The sequence below is a fragment of the Phyllobates terribilis genome, unplaced genomic scaffold, assembly GCF_046119375.1.
Source record: "Phyllobates terribilis strain yellow unplaced genomic scaffold, ASM4611937v1 Scaffold_5__5_contigs__length_657084704, whole genome shotgun sequence".
Classification (NCBI taxonomy): domain Eukaryota; kingdom Metazoa; phylum Chordata; class Amphibia; order Anura; family Dendrobatidae; genus Phyllobates; species Phyllobates terribilis.
The window spans coordinates 408,650,574-408,669,320 of NW_027362765.1; positions in this window are offsets into that span (position 1 = coordinate 408,650,574).

The following is an 18,747-nucleotide window of genomic DNA, read 5'->3' on the forward strand; positions in this document are numbered from 1 at the left end:
AAATTCAACCTCTTAGCTTTCTCAAGGCTAGGAGGAAATGGTCTTTTACTTGTCCACATCTGAGGGACCGAGGGCTGGCTATTGTGCTTAGACGGGGTTGATAAGGGTGTCCCCGGCAAACTGCCGGTCTGTGAGGAAGATGCAGGCGAACATGTTAGGTTGCCTTGATCCAAAGGTGGTACTATCGATGTCGGACAGCGCTCAAGACCAGCTGGTGTTACCACCTCCAAAGAAAATGATGACCTGCCAATCACGCTGGCTGTTGCGGGTAAAGAGGTGGCAGGTCTGCGCCCCAAAACAGGTGTGACTGCTGTCCCCCCAGTCACAGAGGATGAAGAGGCCGCGGATGCACAAGATATGGCAGACGGTGGTTGGCCCGGCCGGCTAGGCCGCATTGTAGCACACTGAGCTTCCCACTGCAACTTATGCTTCATGTCCATGTGCCGGTTCATGCATGAAGTACTCAAACTATGTATTTTTTGGCCTCTACTTAGCTTTTGCTGACAAATGTTACAGATAACACGAGTTGGGTCATCTTTATCGATCTGAAAAAATGCCCAGGCTATGCAAGGCTTAGCACCCATGCGACCTGAAGAGCCACCACGACTTGTGGTGAGAGGCAGAGTTGTGTTTGAAGATGCAGTTGTTGACGTGCTTCCAGTACTACGTCTCTGTCCAGGAAGGCGCAACCTGACCTCGTCGTCACTAGCATCTTCCTCCACCTCCTCTGCTGACCTCATCTCTTGGCTGACTGTGGGTTGACAGTAAGTGGGATCTCCGACCTCATCATCATCACCCTGTGCGTTATCACACCCGTCGTCCTCAGAGCCAACCTGTTCCTGCCCTGACAAAAAACTAAAGTTGTCGCTCCAATCAGGTATTTGAGTCTTATCATCGTCTTCCTCATTGTCTCCACCAACAGGAGTTACAGTTTGGGAATGAGGGTCTACATTATGGTCAGAACCTTCTGCGTCTGGTCCTGGATCCGACTCATAAAGATTCTGGGCATCAGTGCAGATCATTTCCTCGTCTGGATTCACAGAAGCGCTGGAGTCGACCTCTGATTCCCAGGCTATAGTATGAGTAAACAGCTCTGCAGACTCAACCATCTGTTCTACCTCATACTCAGACGGGCAGCTGGAGATTTGGGAGCTGTGAGGAAGCAAGTGCGATTTGGGTGACACCTTTGAGGACTGGAGTATTTGTGATGTTGAAGTTGATGTGGAGGAGAGCCCACTTAAAGGAGCACTTGATATCCGTTGAAGCACCTGCTGTTTTTGTGCCTCATCTGGAATTTGTAGCGATTGGCGTGGCCGTAAGAAAGGGATCTTATCACATTGTCCGCTAAAAGAAGTAGACATTTTAGTTTGGCTGGAAGATGGTCTTTCTTCTGCAGATGTTACTGTTGCTTTATCACCTACCCCACGGACACAACCTTTTTTCCCCTTCCCAACACGCCTATTCCCCTTTCCACCAGCAGCAGGCCTTTTTCCACTCATTTTGGTGGTTAACTAATTCACAACTCTGGAGTTGTTTGCACAAAAAAACAATGGATAGTAAACGAGCAGAGCTGAGTGGCCAAACTGTGGTATTAGGCCAAAACTATTGGCTGGGTTAGATGCAGAAAAAAATTATTTTGAATTTGCAACCTGATGGAGGTCAGTATAGATGGACTAATAGACCAAGTCCCACACACCGCTAGAAGCCCAAATATTTTTTCAGAGCTAGATGCAGAAAATTTTTTTATTCAATTTGCAACCTGATGGAGGTCAGTATAGATGGACTAATAGACCAAGTCCCACACACTGCTAGAAGCCCAAATATTTTTTCAGTGCTAGATGCAGAAAAAAATTATTTTTAATTTGCAACCTGATGGAGGTCAGTATAGATGGACTAATAGACCAAGTCCCACACACCGCTAGAAGCCCAAATATTTTTTCAGAGCTAGATGCAGAAAAATTTTTTATTCAATTTGCAACCTGATGGAGGTCAGTATAGATGGACTAATAGACCAAGTCCCACACACTGCTAGAAGCCCAAATATTTTTTCAGAGCTAGATGCAGAAAAAAATTATTTTTAATTTGCAACCTGATGGAGGTCAGTATAGATGGACTAATAGACCAAGTCCCACACACTGCTAGAAGCCCAAATATTTTTTCAGAGCTAGATGCAGAAAAAAATTATTTTTAATTTGCAACCTGATGGAGGTCAGTATAGATGGACTAATAGACCAAGTCCCACACACCGCTAGAAGCCCAAATATTTTTTCAGAGCTAGATGCAGAAAAAAATTATATTCAATTTGCAACCTGCTGGAGGTCAGTATAGAAGGACTAATAGAACAAGTCCCACACACTGCTAGAAGCCCAAATATTTTTTCAGAGCTAAATGAAGAAAAAAATTATTTTTAATTTGCAACCTGATGGAGGTCAGTATAGATGGACTAATAGACCAAGTCCCACACACTGCTAGAAGCCCAAATATTTTTTCAGAGCTAGATGCAGAAAAAAATTATTTTTAATTTGCAACCTGATGGAGGTCAGTATAGATGGACTAATAGAACAAGTCCCACACGCTGCTAGAAGCCCAAATATTTTTTCAGAGATAAATGAAGAAAAAAATTATTTTTAATTTGCAACCTGATGGAGGTCAGTATAGATGGACTAATAGAACAAGTCCCACACGCTGCTAGAAGCCCAAATATTTTTTCAGAGATAAATGAAGAAAAAAATTATTTTTAATTTGCAACCTGATGGAGGTCAGTATAGATGGACTAATAGACCAAGTCCCACACACTGCTGGAAGCCCAAATATTTTTTCAGAGCTAGATGCAGAAAAAAATTATTTTTAATTTGCAACCTGATGGAGGTCAGTATAGATGGACTAATAGACCAAGTCCCACACACCGCTAGAAGCCCAAATATTTTTTCAGAGCTAGATGCAGAAAAAAATTATATTCAATTTGCAACCTGCTGGAGGTCAGTATAGAAGGACTAATAGAACAAGTCCCACACACTGCTAGAAGCCCAAATATTTTTTCAGAGCTAAATGAAGAAAAAAATTATTTTTAATTTGCAACCTGATGGAGGTCAGTATAGATGGACTAATAGACCAAGTCCCACACACTGCTAGAAGCCCAAATATTTTTTCAGAGCTAGATGCAGAAAAAAATTATATTCAGTTTGCAACCTGATGGAGGTCAGTATAGATGGACTAATAGAATGATGCTATGCCCAAAAGATTTTACTTCACTAGGTGCAGTAAAAAAATTGGTATTCTATACACAGGTGGTATATCTTGCAACACAGATAGGCTACTCCACTGACTAACACACTCTGCAATAGGCCAAAAAGGATTAGCTTTGCTAGATTCAGCCAAATGCTGTGAAAAAAACTTGCACAGCACTGGCACAGACCTGCCTGGCAAAAACTGATAGGAACTCATGTAACCTAGTCCTGAAAAGGACTCCAATTACAATTAGTCTTTACTCCCACAATCTATCTATTTAAGAGCACAGACCTGCTTGATAAAAGTCGTAGGAAATGCTGTAACCTAGTCCTTAAAAGGACTGCAATCACAACTATTCCCTACTCCCAAGCTATCTGTATATTTGTGCGAACATTGGCTTGAAATTAACAAGGTATAGCGCACACAGCAACAGCGGTGCCGTCTAACACGCAGCTGCAGCAGTGAGAAAATGGTGGCGACGGGGAAAATGGCTTGGTCTTATAGGGCAAGGACATGTGACATACACTGCCAATCACACATGCCCTTGCTTGTGTGAAAAAAAGCACTTCGCTCCGTGTGTGCGCTGCTGATAGGCTGACAGATTGCACCTCCCCACTGCAAATGCGGGAAAGAGAAAAAAAAATGGAGATCTTCATTGTTCCTGCAGAGATCCATCCCCTGCCCCTCCCCCCGCCCCGCTGTACACTCAAACTGCGTATTAACATTAATTTTCATCATTACTGAGAAAAAATCCAGTTATGATTTTGGTGCACGAACAGTTATCGAACATAACCTCGGACAGCCGAATTTTTCTCAAATTGTTCGTGTTCGCCGACCGGCTCGAACACCGCCCAAAACAGCTCGAATTTGAGATTGGCGAACAGTTCGAGTAGAACAACGCTCATCTCTAGTGCAGAACTGTGGACAGCTTGGTGGGTGAGAGAGATGAGTTTGTATTGTATTCTGTAGTGATTGTTTAACCTAACCCGTGCACTGACTGGCACATGGTAGAGGCGTCGGTGAAGCGGCTTAATAGAAATACGACCCTGGCTGCTGCATTCAGAAGGGATTGGAGAGGAGACGGTTTGTTTAGAGGGAGACCGATTAGAAGAGAGTTGCACTAGTGAATAAGAGTGACAGTAAGAGTTTTTGCAGTATCAAAGGTGAGAAAAGGTGGACTTCTGGAGAAGTTTTTAAGGTGCCGGTGATATGAGTGAGTAATTTTCCAAGTTGAATAAAGGAAAGTTGTGTGTCAGATATGACTCCAAGATAGAGGCGTGCAGAGTGGGAGTTATGGTAGTGTGACACCCCAGGGGTCTGGTTGCCACAGTGATAGAGATATTACGTCTGAGAGCAGGTGGGAGGTCCTTTGGTCAGGGATCCTGTGCATGCCACACCTCCTGCCCAGTCTTGGGAGGGGAAGGACTTCCCCTATATAAACCCGGGGCTGAGGCAGAGTGAGTGAGAAAGAAGACAGAACAAGAGTAGAGAAGAGAAGCAGCATAGCAAGAAACATCAGGAGCTCTGTGGGGAGCAGTGTTACAACGAGTCAGGGGCTGGCAGCTGCAGAGCTCGCCCTGACTGAGAGGATTTCTTACCGGACCCGGGGTCCGAGGCTGTGGGGACTAACTCCTACCCAGCAGCAGAAACCGTCCGGCAGAGGATTTCAGGTCCTCTGGCCCAGAAGCCCGAAGGCACGGTCACACGCGTGGGACCAGCACCGCCATCGTGGAGCGGAAGCCATTAGAAGGCCCCGAGTCACCGGCCATACGGGTGAGCACCACACGGTACACTCAGGGACGTGGGCTACTTATTCCCGCCTCTAGCAAGGTAGCCAGAAGAGTACAGTTAGTTGGGAAGGCCTACAACTCCGCCTGGCCAGGGGAGATCCCATCTGCTAAAGGACTGACCAGGCCCCTATCACTAGCAAGTACTCCGGGAGGGTCTATCTTTGTCACCAGTAAAGACCCTGAACTACACCGCACCGTCTCTGAGTGGTTCCTGCTACCCCCATCATCCACGTCAGCTGCCCTGAGGCCATACCCCTCCCGTTGGGGGTTATACCATCCACGCTGCACCATCCTTCCACCGGCCTCAGCGGTCTGCCCTGCAGCGGCAGCTCCAGAGCTGCATTCAACGGGTGGCGTAGTCACCAACCATCTACTGCTAGTACATCGCCGCTCAGTTTGACTCCCTGGGCACGGACCGGGTCGCCGCCACGAGACTACAACCCTCAAGAGATCCGGCTCCGGGTAAGCTCCCGCGTGCGCAACGCAGCGCGACACAGGCCCAGGGGCGCGTCAACTTTGGCGTAGTCGGCAGGATTTCGTGCCCGCAACCACCGGGTACTGCGTGCCTGAAAAGCAAAGACTGTTCAAACTTACCAGTGGTGAAGATTCCCGCTATCCGTGGAGGTTTCCCGCCATCCGGCGCCATCTTCTACCTTCTTCCCGCCATCCGCGAAGTTTTCCCGCCATCCGGCGCCATCTTGGACCTTCTTCCCGCCATCCGTGGAGTTTTCCCGCCATTGGACGCCATCTTGAGGACGCCGCGCGGGAAGAAGAGGGGCGTGGACTCCGAAAGCGCGCAAGAACTGAAGCCCCGCCTCACGTCCGGACGTTGCGTAAGGTCCTGGAAGGAGCCCAGCAGACGCCGACGTCACCGGAGCGCGACGGAAGGTCCTCAACCCTGACGATCCACTGCGGAGCCGCGGCCTATGGAACAGGATCATCGCAAGGTAGGCCACGGTCCACTAGGGGGGAGGAAGATGTCGGATACGGAGGAGAGCTTCACTGCCTCAACCCCCGCCAGCGCCACCGCTGCTGCAGTTATGCCCTTCACCATGCCCTATATCCCGGGTGCAGCTTGGCTACCCCAGTACTCAGGGGAGTCACATACCCTGCATGACTTTAGAGAAAAGCTGGATAGCCTCTTCCAGGTGTACCCCCTCACAGAAGAGCAAAAAGTGAGCATCCTGGTGGCCCAACTAACTGGGGCAGCCAAAAGGGAAGTAAAATCCTGGCCACCTGGGAGGAAGACTGTCGCAGGGATACTAACCCGGCTGAAGGACACCTTTGATACCCGCACCTCAGCCGAGATTAAGCTTAGATTCTACGGGTGCAAGCAGCGAGCGCATGAGAGTATAAGGGACTATGCACTAAACCTACAAGAGGCCCTGAGGGCCATAAAGCAGACCGACCCTGATGCGGTGGGAAACGAGGACAGGCTGTTGACTGAACAATTTATAGAGGGTTTATATTGCAATGCCCACCGAACCCAGTTGCGGGCAATGGCCTTACAGGATCCCCATCTGGACTTTGCACAGTTCAAGGACAGAGCCATCCGGGTCCTCCGAGAACCGGCACCGGGTGGCGTTGTGACCCACAGGCGCCCAGCTATCACTTACCACCAGGAGGCGGCGCCCTTGTCGGCAGGGCCTGTGGGAGCTGATGCGCAGGCTTTGGACAATGACCCGGCTCCAGACCTACGCCATCAGGTCCAAGAGCTAGCTAAGAGCGTTGCTGCGCTAACCCGAACTGTGCAGTCTTTACAGGTTTCCACCCCAGGGAAGATCCAGCTGGCATCCGGACCAGAAGACATCCCGTGGCGTCGACCAAGGAGGACCCCACCGGCCAGAGGAAGACCCAGTGACAGATACAGCGAGGACGGACGACCCATCTGCCGCCGCTGCAATCAACCCGGACATATGGAAAGGTACTGTTCTTTAAACGGGCACAACCTGGGGTAGAGGGCCAACCCCCAGGAAAAAGATCACCAGGCCCATCGAACTGGCGCGACAGATATGTGGGAGGACGTCCAGTCTTGCCTGTGGTACTGGATGGCATTCCCATGAGTGCCCTACTGGACACCGGGTCACAGGTCACCACTATCCCGTACGTGCTCTTTAAGCAGTACTGGAATGACTCGGATATTACCCGCTACCCTGACGACGACTTGAGTATCATCGCCAGCAATGGCCAGCCCGTGCCACAGATCGGATTTAAAGAGGTGACCATCAAAATCGGTAGAGTCGAACTGGCAGCACAGGGACTGATCATTGTAGACATTGACAAACATGAGAGCCACCCAAAAATAACTCTAGGAACTAATGTAATTGAAAATTGTCTTGCAGAGGTGATTTTCCTTCTACAGCAGGTTGCCAAGAACGCCAGCTCCGGCGAGCAGCGAATGCTCCAGAAAGAGATCCGGGCACTGATGCGACGGCAACAGGTGGAACTCTCCGGCGGTGAGATTGGTAGCGTAAGAATGTGTGACCCTTTCCCTATTGCCATGCCCCCAAAAAGTGAAATGATGATTTGGTGCCGGGCAGCTATTGGTCTGAGAGGTAGAGATTACCAGGCAATGGTAGAACCAGTTTACTCAGACAGTAGGCCCACCATTTTGACAGCACGGGGGGTGGTCAATGTACGCCATGGGAGGGTGCCCGTTCGCATAATCAATATCGGGGAGAGGGAAGTGTACCTGCCCCGGTATGCCACGCTAGCAAGACTATATACCATCAACCAAAACTCTATACAGTCTGTGGAACCCTTGCCTCCATCTCACCCGGAGGAAGGTAACGGCTCTAAGAAAGTAATGGAGGATTGGTGTCAGCAACTACACTTGGGAACTGACTCCACTCCCTCCCACCAGAAACAGGGAGTCTACCGGGTGGTTCAAGAGTATGAGAGAGTGTTTAGTAAACACCCGTTAGACTTCGGGCGAGTCAAGGGAGTAGAACACCGCATCCCCACGGGAGATCATCCTCCCATAAAAGAGAGGTATCGACCCGTACCCCCTGCACATTACCAACACGCCAAGGGGATGCTTAGAGACATGAAGGAGGCTGGGGTAATCCGGGATAGCTGTAGCCCCTGGGCAGCCCCGCTAGTTTTAGTCAAAAAGAAAGACAACACCATGAGGATGTGTGTAGATTACCGGAAAATCAACCGTATCACACACAAGGATGCGTACCCCTTACCAAGGATAGAGGAGTCATTGGCTGCTTTAAGGTCTGCTAACTTCTTCTCTACCTTGGATCTCACTAGCGGGTACTGGCAGGTTCCTGTAGCAGAGGCGGACCGGGAGAAGACCGCATTCACCACCCCGATGGGACTTAGCGAGTTCACCTGCATGCCGTTCGGACTCTGCAACGCCCCAGGAACCTTCCAACGATTAATGGAGTGCTGTCTGGGCCACAGAAACTTCGAGATGGTCCTGTTGTACCTGGACGATGTCATTGTATACTCCAAAACTTATGAGAACCACCTGAAACACCTGGCGGAGGTGTTCGAAGCTCTGGCGAGTTACGGCCTAAAGGTGAAACCCTCCAAGTGTCACCTCCTGAAACCAAAGGTGCAGTACCTGGGACACGTGGTGAGCGCTGACGGAGTGGCTCCCGACCCCGATAAGATCACCGCAATTAAGGGATGGCCAAGCCCCTCCAGCGTAAAAGAAGTGCGGCAGTTCCTCGGGTTGGTAGGCTACTACCGAAGGTTTATTCCCGGTTTCACCAAAAAGGCAGCGCCTATGCAGGACCTCCTGATAGGCCAGTCCCGGAAGGCCAAGAACCAGAAGCCGCCCTTCAAATGGGAAGAGCTAGAAGAAGAGTCCTTCCGCCAGCTGAAGATGGCCCTCACGGGGGATGAAATCTTGGCGTACCCGGATTATAGCCAGCCCTTCATCCTCTACACCGACGCCAGCAACATCGGGCTAGGAGCCGTACTGTCCCAGATCCAGCAGGGGAAAGAACGAGTAATCGCCTACGCCAGCCGAAAACTGCGACCCACTGAAAGGAACCCCGAGAATTATAGCTCATTCAAGCTAGAGTTCCTGGCCGTGGTATGGGCAGTCACTGAGCGCTTTAAGCATTACCTTGCTTCTTCCCGGTTCACCGTGTACACGGATAACAACCCGTTGACACACCTGGACACGGCAAGACTCGGTGCCCTGGAGCAGAGGTGGATGGCCCGTCTGTCCAACTACGAGTTCATAATCAAATACCGGGCAGGGCGCTCCAATACTAACGCGGACGCCCTGTCCAGGATGCCCAACCTGCCGGACGAAGGAGAAGATCAGGAGGGACTGGAAGAGATTGAACTCCCTGCGTTCCACCGTCATGGGACTATCCAGTATTCCCACCGGGTAAGGAGTAAGCAGGCTGCTACGTTGAACCCCTTACCTCACTACAACTGGGCGGAAACGCAAGACAGCGACCCTGCCGTCCGACTGGTGAAGGAGATGCTGACTCGGCCGGAGGCTCGCCTTGAACCAGACGCTCCAGAGGAAGCCAAACAACTATGGGCAGAGAAGAGTCGACTGTTCCTTTACAAAGGGAAGTTGTGCCGCAGAATGGTTAACTCCCGGACGCATGAATTACTCTGGCAAGTAGTGGTGCCACGAAGAGACGCAGCCATGGTGATGGAGGCATACCACGACGGAGCTGGACACTTCGGGTGGAAGAAGCTGGAGTTCCTGCTGCGCGAGCGATTCCACTGGGTAGGCATGAGGGGAACCATTGAGAAGTGGTGCAGAGACTGTGGCCCGTGCAACCTGAGAAGGAAGGACCGCGCCAGCCAGAAGACTCCCCTGCAGTCCATCGTCACCCGGCAACCGTTGGAACTGGTAGCCTTGGATCATGTAAAACTGACCCCAAGCAGAAGTGGCTACGTCTACGCGTTAACCATCGTGGATCATTACTCCCGGTTTCTGGTTGTCGTCCCCGTCAAGGACTTAACGGCTCAAACAGCAGCTAGAGCCTTCCAGCAGCACTTTTGCCGTCCACACGGGTACCCGGACCAAGTGCTGACGGACCAGGGACCTGCCTTTGAAGCGGAGGTCTTCCAGGAATTTTGCAATCTGTATGGCTGCCGGGAGATAAGGACGACACCCTACCATCCGCAGACTAATGGACTTTGTGAAAAAATGAACCAGGTGGTAATGGATCTTCTAAAAACGTTGCCCCTGGAAGAACGCAGTTTGTGGCCTGAAAAGTTGCCCGATCTGGTGGACCTATACAACCACATCCCGGTAGGTTCCACCAACTGTACTCCGGCTTACCTAATGAGGGCAAGACCTGGTAAGTTACCTGTTGACCTGGAAATGGGAGTCCTGACACCCGAGGACACTTCACCAGAAACTGGGACACAGAGAGGCAGCAGCAGTACCGGAGAGTACAGGAGAGCGTGGAGCGAAGTCTCTGTCAGGCTAGGGAAAGACAAGAGAAAACTTATAACCAGTATGCTCCCGCTGTTCCCCTGGTACCCGGAGAGCAGGTCTTGAAGAGGAAGAGACGGCTCCACAAGTTGGACGACCAGTGGGAGAAGGACCCGTACACCGTACTGCCCTCAAGCCACGAAAACCCGAAGGTCTGTACCATCAGTAAAGACGGAGGGGAAACCACAGCCATTGTATCCCGGGACCACCTGAAGAAGTGTCCCGAACAACTGAGGAACCCTGAAGAGGAACAAGAAGACCATCGACCCGTAGAGGAAAGGGAAGATATGGTTAGTACCGTGCTCGGGGACTTCCCTCGGTCTTGGACTCAAGTTAATGGTGCAGTTGTGGTACCCGTACTCACCTTCCTCCAACCATCATCCCAAGAATCTACGGAGCAACCGGTAGAGCTGGAAGAACAGCTGGTCCAGGAGGCAGAAGACTCTACACAAGCAGACCCGGAAAGTCAACCCTCTGCTTATAGTGGGCCTGCCATACCCCTAGTGAGCCAGAGGGCCCATAGACAGCTGCCCAGTTTACCTTTGACAGCTCCTACACCCTGTAGTTCAGGGCCAGACAGTCAGCTCCGTAGGTCCACTAGGGCCACTAGAGGCCAGCTACCCGCACGTTGGAGGATCTAAATGTTTAAGCTATCTTATAATGTTTACTTGTTTATAGTTGCTTATGTATAATTTTGTGTTTCTAGTTCTTTTTAGGAGTCCTTGGTGGATTTACCGGGAATCCTTGTACATAGTTGGAGCGTAACCCAGGATGGACTAAAGACTGTTAAGGACTCGGGGCAGGACAGGCCCCTACCTGGTTACGTCTCCCTGTTTTGGTGAAATGGACACCTTGCTTTTCAAAACTGCACCCGGTTGCGGACACGCCGTAACCATCTTATGTGTTTTTCTTATTGTATTGTTATTGCTATACCTTGTTATGTTTTTCTAAAAAAATATGTTTAGTCCCGGAGTACTAAATTTCACTAGGGGGGAATGTGACACCCCAGGGGTCTGGTTGCCACAGTGATAGAGATATTACGTCTGAGAGCAGGTGGGAGGTCCTTTGGTCAGGGATCCTGTGCATGCCACACCTCCTGCCCAGTCTTGGGAGGGGAAGGACTTCCCCTATATAAACCCGGGGCTGAGGCAGAGTGAGTGAGAAAGAAGACAGAACAAGAGTAGAGAAGAGAAGCAGCATAGCAAGAAACATCAGGAGCTCTGTGGGGAGCAGTGTTACAACGAGTCAGGGGCTGGCAGCTGCAGAGCTCGCCCTGACTGAGAGGATTTCTTACCGGACCCGGGGTCCGAGGCTGTGGGGACTAACTCCTACCCAGCAGCAGAAACCGTCCGGCAGAGGATTTCAGGTCCTCTGGCCCAGAAGCCCGAAGGCACGGTCACACGCGTGGGACCAGCACCGCCATCGTGGAGCGGAAGCCATTAGAAGGCCCCGAGTCACCAGCCATACGGGTGAGCACCACACGGTACACTCAGGGACGTGGGCTACTTATTCCCGCCTCTAGCAAGGTAGCCAGAAGAGTACAGTTAGTTGGGAAGGCCTACAACTCCGCCTGGCCAGGGGAGATCCCATCTGCTCAAGGACTGACCAGGCCCCTATCACTAGCAAGTACTCCGGGAGGGTCTATCTTTGTCACCAGTAAAGACCCTGAACTACACCGCACCGTCTCTGAGTGGTTCCTGCTACCCCCATCATCCACGTCGGCTGCCCTGAGGCCATACCCCTCCCGTTGGGGGTTATACCATCCACGCTGCACCATCCTTCCACCGGCCTCAGCGGTCTGCCCTGCAGCGGCAGCTCCAGAGCTGCATTCAACGGGTGGCGTAGTCACCAACCATCTACTGCTAGTACATCGCCGCTCAGTTTGACTCCCTGGGCACGGACCGGGTCGCCGCCACGAGACTACAACCCTCAAGAGATCCGGCTCCGGGTAAGCTCCCGCGTGCGCAACGCAGCGCGACACAGGCCCAGGGGCGCGTCAGTAGCAGCACCTAAAGGAAATTGCAAAGTCAGGTATAGGTAGGTTAGTAGTGGGAGGAAACTGAAGGAGTTCTTTTTGGGAGATATTAAGTTCAGGCTCTTGTTGAAGGATTATAACAAAAAAAAAAATTCTCATCTGACAACGCTGGCGACAGAGGTCACAGTCAGACAGTTCATTGGCTAACCAAGGAGTACAAGCGAGGAAGACACAACCCAGATATGGCAGAGGCAGGAGAATGCAGTCAAAGGTCTGGGACAGTTTTCTAAGACCCTCCCAGCACCCAGGCCCTGATACACGGGGTTCTCTGACAAGGAGGGAAAAGTTTTAGAAGATGCAAGCTGGACACGTGGCATGAACTGTCTTTCTACGCCTTGGAGGTCCTGGCCACTAGCGTTTTGTCAGAGATAGTTTTTAGTGCCGCCGGGGGCATTATAACTGATAGGCGCATCCCCCTGTCAACTGAAAATGCTGATAGGCTGACTCTTATAAAAATGAACAAGGGCTGAATTGAGCCAGGCTTCTCAACACCACCAGATGATAGCATCAAACATAAACTCAAATCCAGTGGTTATTTTTTGGGGGGTCTATTCCCATGCACCCCTTCACACCCAGACATCGGTATACCCATCAAGAATTGTTCTATTTTATGTCGCCCTCCTCCTCATCCTCCATCACCATATCACCAGGGAGACCGTGATGCAACACCCACATAATTTTTTAAGGGTGTTTCTGATAAGAGATGAGCAAATATTTCAATATTTGTTTCGGATTACAATCGCCGTTTTTGCAATATTCGCCAATGTAATTGTGGAATATTCGCCGAACATTGCCAAACTCCATTGGATGCAATGGGTGCCAAAACCTAACGTATACACAACACCTTCAAATGGGACCAAAAGCTGCCAAAACACTTCAATTTAGGGGCAGTCACCAGGAAAGTGCCATCAATTGACCCAGAGTGCAAGTAGAATAATTATTATTATTCATTATTATAGTGCCATTTATTCCATTGCACTTTACATGTGAAAAGAAGTCACTGACTGGTATAAGAGCAGAGAGGACCATGCCCATGAGGGCGCAAAAGGGATGGGTGAGAATACAGTAGGTGAGGGTACAGCTGGTCCTGCAGCGGTATGGTGGAGCGAGGGTTACTGCAGGTTGTAGGCTTGTCGGAAGAGGTGGGTCCTCAGCTTCCTTTTAAAGGTTTCAACAGTAGGCGAGAGTCTGATATGTTGGGGTGCACAGTTCAAGAGCAGAAGGGATGCACAGGAAAAATCTTGTATAGGATTGTGGGAAGAGGAGAGAACACGGGAGTAGAGAAGGAGATATTGTGAGGATAGGAGGTTGCGTGCTGGTATTTACCGGGAGACTAAGTCACAGATATATGGAGCAGACAGGTTATGGATGGCTTTGCATGTCATGGTTACGGTTTTTAACTGAAGTCTCTGGCCAATGGGGAGCCAGTGAAGGGATCATAGATTGCAATCTAATAGATTGCTGGAGTCAGTCCACAGTGAAAAAAGCAGCCATAGAGTGTCCAGGAATCTTCCAACACACTTCTCTTAGCCAGGGCTGCTTCTCGCCAGGGTTTTACGGGCCCACCAGAGAATCCTTGGGTGGGCTCTGGCTTCTCCATGAGTAGAGTTCATGATAGCGCAAACTTTACAACTGCTATGGGGCTCTTGAGCAGGGGAGAAAGGTGGGCCCTCAGAATCAAATCCTCTGGTGGGCCCAATGTTTTTCACTAACACTGCTTCTTGGTGAGAGTTGTATTTCACCACAGCCATATTCTTTAGCTCAGTGAAAGGACTGGCATAGAGGGAAACCGTATCTACTCCGGCTGTCATTTATCCACCACCAGGTTCCGCCCATTGTCACACACGACCATGCCTGGCTGTATGTTCAGTGGTGACAGCCACAGATCAGGCTGCTGTGTTTCAGCTTTCAACAACTCTGCAGCGTTGGGCGGTTTGTCACCTAAGCATTATCCCCTTTAAAGCCTGGGGCGTATTAGTACGCCCCAGGCCATCACCCCCGGTTCAGTGAGGGCTCCGGCGCTGAGCCCGCATTTAACCGGGCACATGTCAGCTGATTCTTACCACTGACATGTGCCCGCAACAGCCGCGGGTAGAATCGCGATCCACCCATGGCTGTTAACCACAACGCCATTTAACAGCGCCGCGCCGGAAGCGCGGCCTTAGCCCCGCCCATCAGTAACCCCGTCACGTGATCGGGGGTCACTGATGGGTGGGCATGGCAACCCGGGGTCTGCAGCAGACCCATGTGGTTGTCATGTCTCGCTAGCTATGAGCGCCACCTAGTGGTCAGCGCTCATAGCTCAGGAGCATTTCTCCTGCATACAGGCGATCTGCTCATCGCCTGTATGCAATAGAAACGATCAGAAAACTGCAGCTTCTAGTCTCCTATGAAGACTATTGAAGCATGCAGAAAGAGTAAAAAAAATGGTTTTAAAAATATATAAAAAATATATATATATAAAAATTTAAATCACCCCCCTTTCGCGCCATTCAAAATAAAATAATAAAAAAAAATTCCCACATACACATATTTGGTATCGTCGCGTTCAGAATCGCCCAATCTATCAATATAAAAAAAGAATTAATCTGATCAGTAAACAGCGTAACGAGAAAAAAATTCTAAACGCCAAAATTATGTTTTTTTGGTCGTTGCAACATTGCAATAAAATGCAATAACGGGCGATCAAAACATCGTATTTATCCCAAAATGGGATCAATAAAAACGTCAGCTCGGCACACAAAAAATAAGCCCTCACCCGGCCCCAGATCACGAAAAATGGAGACACTTCGGGTCTCGGAAAATGACGCCATTTTTTTTTTTTAGCAAACTTGGGATTTTTTTTTCGCCACTTAAATAAAAAATAACCTATACATGTTTGGAGTCTACAAACTCGTAATGACCTGGAGAATAATTATGGCAGGTCAGTTTTATCATTCAGTGAATGTGGTAAAAAAAAAACAACAACTGTGGAATTGCACTTGTAATTTTTTTCCCGTTTTTCAGTACATGATATGGTAAAACGAATGATGGCGTTTAAAAGTACAACTGGTCCCGCAAAAAATAAGCCCTCACATGCTCATATTTACAGAAAAATACAAAGGCTATGGCTCTGGGAAGCAGGGGAGCAAGAAACGAAAACGCAAAAAGGAAAAACCCAAGGTTTTTAAGGGGTTAAGCATATTATTTTCAGTACAGCCTGTTGCCGCTTGGCCAATACAGTGCTGCATTGCTTTCAGCTTGTGACTGATGTGGTCATTTTGGAGATGGAGGCCGAACAGGAGGAGGAGGTGCAGGAGCTGAACAATGTGATTACATTGAGGTTACATTGGCGAGTCTGGTTTTTATACTAAAGAAAGATCCTACTGTGTTTTTATTTATATTTATATACATTTTTTTAAGTCTGTTCAAATGTGTATTGGAGTGCGTCCTAATATTTGTCAGCACTTGAAATTGCTGCATATGCAATAACAGTATAGGAGACACACTCCTTAATAATGGGAAGGACAATTCAAATAGATTCTATGTTCTAGAATATTAACTGTCTTATCTGAAATTCTTTTACGGGTGAGGTTTCGCTGTATAGATAGCGTATTACATCGATCCAGCCAGGTATTATTGCCTTATACTGTGTGCTACTGGTGCCGCCCAAAAAATTGAAAATCTATTCTATTCCCTATCAATAATGCTGTCAGATGCATTTACAATAGGAACAGGTGCTGCTAGGTGGTATGATGACCAGCTACACATGAGTGTTCATTCTGGTCGCATAAATGTCTTCCACAGTCCATAACGTTATTTAGTTTTTTATTTCTTTGGCCTTATATACAAGTCATTACCCTGGAAAGAATGTTTCTTAACATTTTTTCCATTTTAGCTTGTTTTTTGTATGGTTTTTTTTTGTCAGTCCTCAAAAGTGACATAATACTCTGACAACATTGTTTACAGATACGTTATTTGTCAGTGGCCAACTGAGAATAGGTTTGAACCCTCACCCTCAACTACAATACTTTAAATGGAGTGTAATATTTGACATGCTCACAATAATTGCTGGATTGTTAGGGCAGTCATATGGGATAACGTCTGATGGCCACGGTTTCAGGCAGTTGCCTAATAGTATGGTATTTGTCAGCGACCAAGTGTCAACTGGTTCAACAAAATACAGGTGGCTGACTTTAAAAGAAGTGGAATATTTGGCACGCTCCACAAAATTTCTGCATTATTACGACAGTCATATGGATCACGTGCGTCTGATCATTGAAAAAAGTTCCTCTGCTTCCACAATACAGTAATATGAATAAAATTTAAAAAATCTGGCTGTATTCTGTGAACAAGCAAATAGAGCTGTAAAATGGTGTACACTGACACACTGCTACAATCTAAAAATGGAGGACAATATTTTCCACGTTCACTACAAATGGCTGGATTTGAACCGCAGTTATATGTGATACGTCTGACAGAGAACCACGGTTTTAAATAGCAGGCCTGTAATTTACTAATATTATTCTACACAGAGACCTAGTGTTAATAACTTGACCGACACACTGCAACGAAATAAAAATGGAAGAAATGGCTGTTTTTGGAACACTCTTATAGGTGATATGTCTGACAGAGAACCACGGTTTTAATTAGCAGGCCTGTAATTTACTAATACTATTCTTCACAGACACCTAGTGTGAATAGCTTGACCAACACACAGCAACAGAATGGAAAAGAAGGTCAATATTTTCCACGTTCAGTTTAAATTTATGCATTTTTAGCGCTGAAATATGGAACAGATCTGGCTTTATTCTGCAGTGAGAACAAGCAAATGGAGCAGAAAAATTGTGTACTCTGGATTGCTTTTTAAGCAAATAACCAGGATTAGGATAAAAAAAAATTGCCCTGGCCCCTGATATCTGGGGCTATGTCTACAAATATCTGTAATTATTACAGCAGCAGCAGACAGGACGTTGTGCTGTATCATACACTGCAGTCTGCCATATACACTGCCTGCTTGCCTGGCACTAATTATATGCAGCTGGATTAGTCCTCAGAAGGACTGTAAGTTCAGATGGATATATACACTACCGTTCAAAAGTTTGGAGTCACCCGGGCAATTTTGTGTTTTCCATGAAAACTCATACTTTTATTTATCAAATGAGTTGCAAAATGAATAGAAAATATAGTCCAGACATTGACAAGGTTAGAAATAATGATTTTTAGTTGAAAGAATAATTTTCTCCTTCAAACTTTGCTTTCATCACAGAATGCACCCTTTGCAGCAATTACAGCATTGCAGACCTTTGGCTTCTAGTTGGTAATTTGATGAGGTAATCTTGAGAAATTTCCCCCCAAGCTTCCTGAAGCCCCTCCACAAGTTGAATTGGCTTGATGGGCATTTTTTGCGTACCATACGGTCAAGCTGCTCCCACAACAGCTCAATGGGTTTGAGATCTGGTGACTGCGCTGGCCGCTCCATTACAGATAGAATACCAGCTGCCTGCTTCTTCCCTAAATAATTCATGCATAATTTGGAGGTGTGCTTTGGGTCATTGTCCTGTTGTAGGATGAAATTGTCTGCAATCAAGCGCTGTCCACAGGGTATGGCATGGCGTTGCAAAATGGAGTGATAGCCTTCCTTATTCAAAATCCCATTTACCTTGTACAAATCTCCCACTTTACCAGCACCCAAGCAACCCCAGACCATCACATTACCTCCACCATGCTTGACAGATGGCGTCAGTCATTCTTCCAACATCTTTTCAGTTGTTCTGCGTCTCACAAATGTTCTTCTGTGTGATCCAAACACCTCAAACTTTGATTTGTCTGTCCATAAATTTTTTTCCAATCTTCCTCTGTCCAATGTCTGTGTTCTTTTGCCCATATTAATCTTTTCCTTTTATTAGCCAGTCTCAGATATGGCTTTTTCTTTGCCACTTTGCCCTGAAGGCCAGCATCTCGGAGTCGCCTCTTCACTGTAGACGTTGACACCTGCGTTTTGCGTGTACTATTTAATGAAGCTGCCAGTTGAGGAGCTGTAAGACGTCGATTTCTCAAACTAGAGACTCTAATGTACTTGTCTTGTTGCTCAGTTGTGCAGCGGGGCCTCCCACTTCTCTCTCTACTCTGGTTAGAGCCTGTTTGTGCTCTCCTCTGAAGGGAGTAGTACACACCGTTGTAGGAAATCTTCAGTTTCTAGGCAATGTCTCGCATGGAATAGCCTTAATTTCTAAGAACAAGAATAGACTGTCGAGTTTCACATGAAAGTTCTCTTTTTCTGGCCATTT